Consider the following 12,595-nt stretch of genomic DNA (forward strand, 5'->3'; position numbering starts at 1 on the left):
CTAATGAGCTTAGGGACTCCGCCCACTTAACACCTGACCCAAGCCCAGGTAGCTGGTAAGGGAGTGTCATTGTTCTCTAAATCTCTATATGTATGTTCGTAGGTTTGCTTTCCCTATAAAATGTAAAGAAACCTCTCTCAATAAATCAGTCCTCTGAAGAAGTATCACGAAAATATTCAGGACTTAAGCGTATATTTCATATATTCCTTTTCCCTGTGGTTTTTTCTACATATATATATATATATATATATATATATGTATATATATATATATATATATACATATATATATATATATACATATTTGTGTATATATATAAATACATATATATATATATATATATATACCTATGTATATATAAATATATATACACACACACGCATAGTAAGGACTTAAGCGTATATTTTGTATATTCCTTTTCCCTGTGGTTCTTCTGCATATATATATATATATATATATATACATATTTGTGTATATAGATAAATACGTATATATATAAATATACATATATATATATATATATATACACCAATGTATATATAAATATACACACACACACACACACACACATATATATATATATATATATGTATATATATATATATATATATATGTATGTATGTATATACACATTTATATTCATACCTTAAATATATATATATATATATATGTATATATATATATATATATATATAAATATGTCCTTATATATATATATATATAGACATATCTACACATATATTAAATAAATATATATATATATATATATATATATGTATATATATATATATATTATATATGTATATATTTCAAATAAGCCATATATATCAATACATTAAAGTCTGGATTGTCTTAACGACCTTGGGATCAGAGCCCCATGCGGAATCACCCAAAGACTATAATATCAGTCCGGCCAGGATTTGAACCCTGGTCCAGGATATCTGTATGCCAGTGACCATACCACTCAGTCACGAAGAAAGAGAAAAGTCAATGACAATTACTCTGTACATATACCTCCCAAATTCAAGTTTTCTGTACTTAGAATTGAAATCAACCCATCTTAACCATCGTAGCTAATTGGTAGGTTTGGGACTTGACATTCGATTAATGATAAATTTTTGCACATTTATACGTGTTTTTTCCATATTTCAAATAAGCCATATATATTAATACATTAAAGTCTGGATTCTCTTAACGACCTCGGGGACAGAGCCCCAGGCGGAATCACCCAAAGACTATGATATCAAACCGGCCGGTATTTGAACCCTGGTCCAGGATATCTGTATGCCAGTGACCATACCACTCAGCCACGAAGAAAGATAAAAGTCAATGACAATTCTTCATTGACTTTTATCTTTCTTCGTGGCTGAGTGGTATGGTCACTGGCATGACTTTCATTTTTCTTCGTGGCTGAGTGGTATGGTCACTGGCATACAGATATCCTGGACCAGGGTTCAAATCCCGGCCGATCTGATATTATAGTCTTTATGTGATTCTACCAGGGGCTCTGATCCCGAGGTCGTTAAGAGAATCTAGACTTTAATGTATTAATATATATGGCTTATTTGAAATATGAAAAAAAACACGTTTGAATATGCAAAAAAATCATCATTAATCGAATGCCAAGTCCCAAACCTACCAATTAGGTAGGATGGTGAAAATGGGTTGATTTCAATTCTAAGTACAGAAAACCTGAATTTGACAGCTATATGTACAGAAGAATTGTCATTGACTTTTATCTTTCTTCTTGGCTGAGTGGTATGGTTACTGGCATACAGATATCCTGGACCAGGGTTCAAATCCCGGCTGGTCTGATATTATAGTCTTTGGGTGATTCCGCCTGGGGCTCTGATCCCGAGGTCGTTAAGACAATCCAGACTTTAATATATTGATATATATGGCTTATTTGAAATAAGAAAAAACCACGTTTAAATGTGCAAAAATTTATCATAAATATATATATATATATATATATATAAGTGTCTCTTAAGAGAATTAAGGGGGGTCAGAAGCCTTACCCTCTTGAAAATTCAGATAAAAGGAATATTCATCCCAGCAAAATGGCAGACACACATGAAGAAGAATACAAACACGAAAGATATTATCACCTTGAAAATAACCAACAAAGAATAGCAACACTGAGAAATCAGGAATAATTATATAAAAGAATAATTTGTTTTTAGGCTAACCGACAAAGAATAATTGCTCATTGAAACCAACAAACACAGGAAGAAGCACAGAATAATCCCCATAGTGTTAGAATCAGGTGTGCAGAAGTTAGAGCACATTCGTTGAATCCAGAACAATGACATATTTGTGCCGTCACTAAAGACCCAAGACAGGTATAAAACAAAAGGGATAGTACAAATTGGCTCAATATAACAAAAATGTAATTACTGTTATCCTCGGAAATGGAAAAGTGAACCTCCTGGATTGTTTTGCGGTAGAGAGAAAGTTATGATGCCTTTCTTACAAATATCATCTCCGCATGATCATAGGAAATGTTTCATCCTCACAGTTACACGGTTTCCACATATGAAATATTGCGCGATAAGAAATTCAAGGAGTTAAAAGACATTTGGCTCAAAATAAGTTATCATAGACATAATTTACATGAATCGACAGGTTGCATATACTGACATTGCTTTTTAATCCTGCACCAGGGCAACACCGGGTATCTTTCCTAGTTTATAATATAAGGACAGTTTAATCAACCAATGAATTCAGTAAGAAGTATATATAGCTCCTACATAACTGGCCCAGGTCTACAGTTTTCCGAGATTTTGATAAATAAGTGTAAAGGGCAGCTCTCGCTCAATCAACCCATATGTTGATAGGTAATAATACAACTCAAATTAAAAGAAGGATAAGAATGGGATGGGAAGCATTTGGTAAACAAAATGAGATTATGATCAGAAAGATGCCACTTTCTCTAAAAAGAAAAATATTTGATAAAATGGTCCTACAAGAATCAACTTAAGCAACAGAAAGTTGAAGCCTTACTAAATATGGAAATAATAGCAATGGGAATAACACTAAGACACGGAAAATGAGCAACACGGATACGAGAGCAAACTAAAGTAGAGGATACTCAAATAACATGTAAGAAAAAGAAATGGACATAGGTAAGATATACCTGTATAATGAGAATGACAGAGAATAGTTGGTCATTAACAATAACAGGATTGGTCCCTAAAGATTGCAAACGAAGAAGGAGAAGTAGGAGAAGACGAAGGATTGACGAAAGAAAGTTTTCTGGTGTGGATTGTTATAGAAAGACTATAAAAGACGGGAGTGGAAGGATATAGCTGAAGCCTTTGTCTTGCAGTTGACTAACGACTGATGATGATGATGATGATGAAGATGATGAGGATGAATAAAACTAAGTAGGGATTTTTTTTTTAAATACGCGAAACCACCAGTCTATGATGATATGATGAAAACTTGATATAACATTGTAAACAGTTGCGATTCTGTTTTCTATTGCAGGAAAGAACCCTATCTTCGTTAAAGAAATACCCTTTCGTCCGGGTAAAGAAACGTTTTCAAGGCTGTCTTTTCTTTGTTGTGCTGTCACGTTAGTTGGTCTTATCTCTCTCTCTCTCTCTCTCTCTCTCTCTCTCTCTCTCTCTCTCTCTCTCTCTCACACACCAAACACAAATACATACACTTAGTGCCAATAGTAATTAAAAGTAAAAAGCGAATGGTTAGTTATCAATATATACATACAGAGAATTTTATATAAATGCATACACACACACACACGCACACACACACACACACACATATATATATATATATATACACATATATTTGTGCGTGTATATATGGATATTTAAGTATATATATATATATATATATATATACATACATATAAATACATATATATTTATATATATATATATATATATATATACACATATATATATATATATATATATACATCTGTGTGTGTATGTGTGAGCGTGCTTGCATGCGTTCTTCAAATAGTTGGTCAATCTGTCTAAATACGACAAAGCAATATGCTAAAATATATCAACATAAATCCACTACGAAACAGGATCGTTTTCTGTGATCAGACAAGAGCTCTCACTAATAAGTATAAAATGTTTCAAAATTATTTTCTGAACTAATTTAGATTGAAAGTATGACAGGGAAGCATATCAATAGACAGACTGCTCCTATCTATAGCTTACTACCAATCAAATGCAACAGTTGTTATAAGGATTTTTCAGTTTCTTTTGGCTTTTCTACAGCACTAAAGTCAACGTTTATGTTGCACGATTAGTCCTGCATTACTATTACGTTTTAGATTCACATAATTTTGATTTGAATGTAAATGCTACTATTTTTTTTATGTTTACTATTGAAATTAAAGAGAGATCGTTTGTCCTTGCAGGTATTTTGAGGGGATTTGTAAATCTATCACATATTTACATTAAAGTTCGTACAAAAAGATATTATATTCTCTGCCTTTCAACAAATTCATAAGAGTTGTTTGATTCGACTTGTGATTTAATTGAACTATTTGATTTATGCAGCCAATTACCCTTCTGAGGCTAGATACATTAGCGTGAAGTAAGCGTTGAATGTGTATATATGAAACAAAACTATTTTGAATCTTATCACTTTCTACATCTCCTTGAGCATTGTACTTGGATAAACACAAATGCTCATATAATCATAGAAAATACTAATAAATAAAACAAAACCACCACACATGTAAACCAACATGAAATGCACGCACTAACAAAATGAATATACCCTCCAAGAAACACCTACACTAAGTGAATGTGAGCTTTAAAAAAACGTGAAATACCAATAAAAACAACAGAAAAATTTAATACATATACACTCATAAAAAAACATATAACAACATGTAAGCTAAAATTAAATATACGCCTAAAATAAAACCAAATATTAAATATAGACATGAAAAAGAAATGCACACACAAAGAAACCTAAACATACCATTGAAGGTGATCTTCAAAGGAAAAAAAAATAGCCAAAAAAATCTTTCCTCTCGAGGTTTATAGAGAATTTTTGTATAATTAACGAAGTGGGGTTATGCGAAGTCAGAAAAATCCACTTAATTAATAAGGCGAGAAACCTTTTCAAGCCTTGTGAATGCAGCTTCAACAAAACCTTCTATATCTTTTCTTTTGATGAAGTTTCTAGAATTTTCTGAACACTCTTTTACAAGAATTTCTTGCTGAATATTAAGAGGTAGATGTCATCTTTATGAACGTATGTATGTATGTATGCGTGTATGTATGCATGTATGTATGTACATATATATATATATATATATATATATATATACCTATATATATATATATATATATATATATATATATATATATACATATATATATATATATATATATGAATAAGTGTTAATTTTTACAATTTATATATATACATATATATATATATATATATATGTATATATATATATATATATATATATAAATGCTTCAAAAGATATGGAAGGAACAAAGAAAAAACAGTTTGTTTTCTTATTAACAAATATCATGCGGTTAACATAACAATTTTATAGTACTAGTTATACAATTGCAGGATTATTTATTAAACTAAATAATAAATGTATAGTGAAGATCATTCAAACATATGCAATAACAACCTTCCATACAGAGGAAGAAATTGAAATTTTTCAAGAAGATCTGGGGATAGATATAAAAAAAAACATACATATATACGGCTCAATTTACATTCGGTTCCGGTCAAGACAACGCTAAGAAGGTCAAAAGAAGAGAGGAGAATTGGTAGCAAGTAAAATTGAATATGGAGTAGGCACTAGTAATGACAAAGGAGACATGCTAGTAGATTCTGCTGAAAGAAACAATCTTAAAACATGATCACCTTTTCATAAAAAGAACATAGAAAATGGACATGGAGAAGCCCAAATGGAGACACGAAAAAGGAAATAAATTTTATGCTCAGTGAAAAAGGTAATTTAGTTGAAGATGTAACAATGGTCACGCGAACATGAAATGGTGAAAAGTAAAATTTGTTTAGATCAAAAGAAAGAGAAATAGATATTTTTAGAAAAAAAAATTAACACTTCTTTAGTAAGGGAAAAATTCTATAAGCATAGCTTAGCAATTACGAAATAGTTACTCCTATCTACACGATGGAATGGAAGGAAATAAAGAAGAAATGAACAGTAATCTAACAAAATATATATGGGAATCAGCCAAAGAGATAGGGGAAAGAGGTTCTAAACAAGGTCAAGGTAAAGTATAAAAAAAAAACATTATTAAGAAAGATGACAAATGGAATGGAATTAACAAAACTATAAAAAAAAAAACAATAAATAAATTAGAAACGCAAGATCTTCGTAAAAACAATCAGATCAAAATTGAAGAAACACCAAAGAAAAGATGAAGCATCAAATTGATGAAAAGAACACTTAAACGGGCCGCCAAACAGATGTTTACTTTAAAGTATGAAAATGGAAATATCCTCAATAAAGATGAAGTGATAAAATAGTGATATAAGAAGTAACTTCACCAATAGAAATAATAAAACACCCAAGCGGGTACCAAACGTAACAGTAGGAAAATAAAAGAAATACTTAAAAGGCATGAAAAGAGACAAAGCAGCATGCCAAGTTGGCATAACAATTGATTTAATAATAGATTGGGGAGATTTCATAATAGTAAAACTGGCTGAACTTTACACCAAATGTCCTTGAAAATACTTTATACCTACATCAGACAAAAACTTTATCCTTATGCTAATTCCCAAAAAGGGAAACACAAATTACCGGAAAATTTACCGCCCAATGAGATTGTTCTCTGTTATATATAAAATAATTACAAAGATCATATTTGGCAGAATAAAGAAAGCTAGACTTCAGTCAACCAAGAGAGCAGGTGTGTTTTAGAAGTGGGTATTCAACATCTGACCATATCCATGTAATTAACTAGCTAATGGAGAAGTACATACTTCATGAAAAATCTCTATATATGGTATTTATAGACTATGAGAAATATTTTGATTCTGTCAAATTGTCAGCAGTAACGAAATCCCTTCAAAAACAAGGAACAGACAAATCTTATGTTAGAGCATTTGAAGATATCTTTAAAGGGAAAATAGCAGTCTTAAAACTACATAAAGGTTGTGAAAAAATTCCGATTGAGAAAGGAATTAGATATGAGACCTCATCTCTCCTAAATTATTCACAGCATGCCTTGTAAAATATTTGAAATTCAGATTGGGAAAATGTAGGAATACTTATTAATGGGAAATACCTTTATATCATAAGATTTATAGATGACAGAGTTGTACTTAGTGAATCAAGGCAGGAAATACAAAAGATGATAGAAGATTTCAATAGATAAAACATAAATGCACGGCTGAAAATTAATATAAGTAAAACTATGATAATATTCAGTGAAAATGCAGAGAGACTACAAATAAGAATTATGGACGAACCTCTAGAAATTGTTTTTTTAATATATGTACTTAGAAAAAACAGTAAGTGTTTTCTCAGGACACGAGACAGAAATTAAAAGAAGGATAAGCGTGAGATGTAGAGGAATGATAAACAAAATGTGACTATGAAACGTAAAATGTGACTATGAAATGTAAAATGTCACTTTCTCTAAAAAAAAAAGTATTTTATGTGATGGTCCTACCAGTATTAACTTATGCATCAGAAATTTGAAGTCTTACTAAAGCTATAGAACTTAAGCTAGTTACACTAAGAGACAAAAAAAGAGCAACATGAATACGACAGGAAATTAAAAAAGAGTATATTCTAGCAACTTCTAGGAAAAAGAAATGGACATGGGCAGGACATATAATGAGAATAAAAAATAATAATTGGACATTAAGAATAACAGATTTGGGTCCCTAGAGATTATATAGGAAGTAGTGGAAGAAAGAGAGGAGGATGGATCGGGGAACTAAAAAAGTTTGCTCGCGTGGACAGGTATAAAAAGATCATAAACAGACGCAAGTGGAAGGACATGTCTGATGCTTTTGTTCTGCAGTGGACTAGTAATAGCTAATGACCAGGATGATATATATATATATATATATATATATATATATATATATATATATAATATATATATATATATATATATATATATATATATATATATGTATATAATCAAATGAAAATAACCCCAAAATTACAAAAGTTGAAATAGAAGCTATTTTTGTCACAGTAAAATAAAACATGAAAATATAATTGCTCAGTTATTTTGATTGATTGATTTAAAGTTTTCAGCCATCCTGACAGCTAGGGGCATTGACGCCGATATCATTTAGTCTATATATTTAAAAAAAGAATATTCAATTAAAACCATACAGGTTTAATGTCATTATAAAAGTTAAATACTTTTCAGAAGACCTGCTTCTGAAATAAATCTAAAAATATCACTTGCATAGTAGGACACATCATGTCCAAGAATCTTGGCAAGGATGAACATACCACCCTCACATCGAGCCTCAAACAAATATCGATTCCTTAAGTAATTATAATTGGGCCATTCGGTCAACAAATGCCTCACTGTTAGAGGTACCAAATTGTCGTCGCAATACGGTTGGTGTTGGCCCTTCCGCAGAAGCTCGTGTGTCAACCGAGTGTGACCAATACGGAGACGACAAAGAGACGTCTCCCATTTTCGGGGCGTCGTGTCATACCTCCAAGGAGATATGACATTTGTTACTTCTCTCCTTTTTTTTCCATTTAGACTATCCCATTTATTGCAAAGCAATTTCTTGATATTAGGTAGGAAGTCATTACAGGGAATGGGATACCTTCTTGGTAGCAACTCTGATGCTGCATTCTTCGCCAATGAATCTGCCTTCACATTCCCACACACACCTACATGTGCTGGAACCCAACAAAATCGAACCATTATACCTCTCCTTGCAATAATAAAAAAGACATTCTAAATTCTTTAAAACTGGAGGGTTACTAGAATTAAAAACTTCTAAAGCTTGAAGGACACTCTTTGTATCACTAAAAATGGTAAAATTACCCTCCTTTTCCAACGCTATTCCCTCAACAGCGGTTAGTATGCCATACAGTTCGGCAGTAAATATTGAAGCTGTTAGAGGAAGCGCACCTCCACAATTAAAACCATTACTATGAACTCCAAATCCAAAGCCAGCATCAGATTTGGAGCCATCAGTATATATAAAGGTCGATCCCCTATGTTCTTCAACATGTTCCATAAAGAGATACCTGGATTCTAAGTCAGTCATATTCTTTTTAACAAAAAGATATCTCTGGTAATTTCCATGGAGGTGTTGATGATACCGCAACTGGAAGCACCATAATTCTAATCATATCAAAACTGTTTAAAAATTGCTTCACCGGAAACCTATAAGGTTAAGGAGATTTTGGGTGCAACTCAAAGTGTGTTGAGGGACTTGCAAGGCTTGCAGTCTGAAAGGGTAAAGAATTAGGGAGTTTTTGCAATCTAAACCAATGCCGAATAATAGCAGAAATTTGATAAAGGTCTAGAGGAAACTCTCCAGCATCATGAAGGAGACTTGGGATAGGTGAGGTTCTAAACGCTCCTGTGGACAATCTAATACCAGCAGGATGTATTGAATCTAATATCTTTAACCAACTTGGGGTGAGTGAGGAGTATATTTCACATACATAACTGATTTTGGAAAAAATAAGGCCTTGTACAATTTCAAAATAATATCGTGGTCTGCCCCCCATGATGTATGGGACAAAACTTTCAAAATATTCAGAGCCTCAAGATATTTAGCTTTTAATGCTTTTAAGTAAGAAACCCATGTAAGCCTACAATCAAATATCAAACCTAAAAATTTAGCTTCACTTGCACAGTGTATCCGTTGACCTTTAATGTATATATCCAGGTCTCGATGTACTCCCCGAATACGACAAAAATGGACAGTAGTAGTTTTACTTGTCGAGAACTTAAATCCATTCATATCGGCCCACTGGATAATTTTGTCAATAGAGAGTTGTATTTTTCTCTCAACCATTGCCATTTTAGCTCCAGCAAATGATAATTAGAGATCATCCACAAAAAATGTTGAGAGAACATCCCGGGGAATGACTGAGGATATACCATTAATTGCTAGTGCATACAGGGTTACACTCAGCAAACTCCCCTGAGGAACTCCTTCTTCTGACACTTACTCTCTGATAGAGCTTTCCCCCATTATCACTTGTAAAACTCTATGTGAAAGGAATGACTGAATAAATAGTTGTAGTTCACCTTTTAATCCCAATTCATGAATTGTTTTAAGTATATGATATCTCCATAGGATATCATATGCCTTTCATAGATAAAAAAAGACTGTCACATGGTGCTGTTTGGAAGCAACGGCTTCACAAATAGAGGACTCGAGTCGTATCAACACATCAGTTGTTGAGTCCTTTTCTTTCTAAATTCACATTGAATTGGTGATAAAATACCCTTCTTTTCAAGGTACCACATCAACCTTGCATTGACCATCTTCTTCATAATTTTATATAAACAGTATGTCAATGCAATAGGTCGATAGTTTGCTGCTAAAAACTTGTCCTTACCGGGTTTTAAAAAGGGGAAAAAAATGCCTAGTTCCCAGACTCTTGAGTAACTATGATCATGCCATATTCTATTAATAATGCTTAAAATGAATAACTTTGTATTGAAATGTACATGTTTAACCATTGCACATGGAATTCCATCGGGTCCAGAGGCTGTATCGTTACATGTAGCGTGTGCAGAATCAAGTTCTCTTTCAGTTAAAGGAGAATTATACGATTCTTCCTTTCCTGTTGCAACATTTAAAATTTTCTTTTCTTCAATGCTCCCGTACTGGTAACCAGGAGCTGCTACACTCTTGTGTGATGCATTTGAAAAATGCTCAGCCATGGCATTGCTAACTTCATTTGCTTCAGTCACATACTGACCATTCACTTTCAACACTAGCGGTGGGTTTGGGGTAAATTTGTCGGCAATCTTTTCTATTTTCCTCCATACAGAAGATATTGGTGTTCTACAATTAATGGAGCAAACAAAAGCCTCCCAAGATTGGCATCTAGCTTCTTTCATGGCATGACGGAATTGTGCTCTACACTTTTTGCATGTTATCAAATTTTCATCCATACGGCGTCTACGCAATCTAATCAGAGATTTTCTGGTGGCTCTGTGCAAGGCTGTTAATTCTGAAGACCACCACGGGACTGGTCGTCTTTTGAATAGTCCTGTGGTTTTGTGAATCGAATTGATTCCTGCTGTATGGAGAGTTCCATTCAGTAGGTCTATGGTATCATCAACACTCTCAAACTGCTCTGCACTACCCTTGATTTCACTTAGCTCACGAAATTTAACCCAGTATGCCTTGTCTAGATTCCACCATGGCGATCTTTGTAAAGGTGGACCCTTGTTGGTGTTTATAAGGATTGGTGCATGATCACTAGTATGCCAATCATGTGATATCCTCCAATCGAAATCAAGAAGGCAGTTAGAGCTAGCAATTGAAAAGTCAATGCATGACAAGGTACCTGTCTGAACATGGAAGTGTGTGGGCTCTCCTGTATTAAGGAGTCCCACATCCTCATTCTTCACAATTGATGAGATAATATTGCTTCTTGTGTTTGCCAATATATCACCCCATAAAGGATGTCTACCGTTCATATCTCCCAGTAAGAGAAAAGGTTGAGGGACTTGAATGACCTCTACTAAATCATCATATAAAGTACTATCTATCATTTGGTGGTAAGTATAAAGAGCATATTGTATTTTTTCTCCCTATATCGATTTGTACAACCACTGCCTGCAAGGGTGTAAGAATAGACAAAGGTATTTGGGGAATGTCTCGACGAACGTACATGAGACTTCCGCCATGGCTCCCTACTTGTTGATTATATGGTGTTCTATAGCTAACATACTCTCGAGGATTAGGAGTGTTAACATCAAGCTTATGAGGGAATGTTCATGAATTAGGATCTTAGGTTCTTCATATTTGGCCCTTAAACCTTGACAATTCCACTGCAAAATGGAGGAGAAAACTATGGATTACTTCTGGAAGACATCTTCGATGAAGTCTTCCCATTAGCAGTTTCTAATCTAACATTATTACTTGTAAGTTTCTTCAAAGATGGTCTCGATATGTTGGGTTTTTACATTTGTGTTTTCTTTGTGTCCTTCTGATCTATTTGTTGAGTCGGAAGGTGGACATCAACTTGAATTTCTGATTTATCCAGTTTATCTTCTGGTTCATTGGAAACATCAACAGACAAAACATAAAATTTATTTGATGTCATAACTTTTATGTTTCTAATGGAGGGGGAGGAGAGATGGAGATCTCTCTCTTTTACAATTATTTGATGGTGGGTTTCTAGGTTTTTGCACCTTTCCCACTACAGGTGCATCAGGTAAGTTGATTTTAAGTGGAACCTCCATCACATCAGGCAAGGACATGGCCTGTGAGAGGTTTGTACTAGTTTTTGTAATGGGGGACGAGGGTTGTACAGAAATGGGCAATACCTTAGTGTTAATACGCCGTGGTAAAGCTTCAGAAGGTAATATGCTTACCTAGTCATTTAACATTTTATCAGATGGTAAATTTCTTTTTCTATAGC

The sequence above is a fragment of the Palaemon carinicauda genome, chromosome 29, assembly GCF_036898095.1.
Source record: "Palaemon carinicauda isolate YSFRI2023 chromosome 29, ASM3689809v2, whole genome shotgun sequence".
Lineage (NCBI taxonomy): Eukaryota > Metazoa > Arthropoda > Malacostraca > Decapoda > Palaemonidae > Palaemon > Palaemon carinicauda.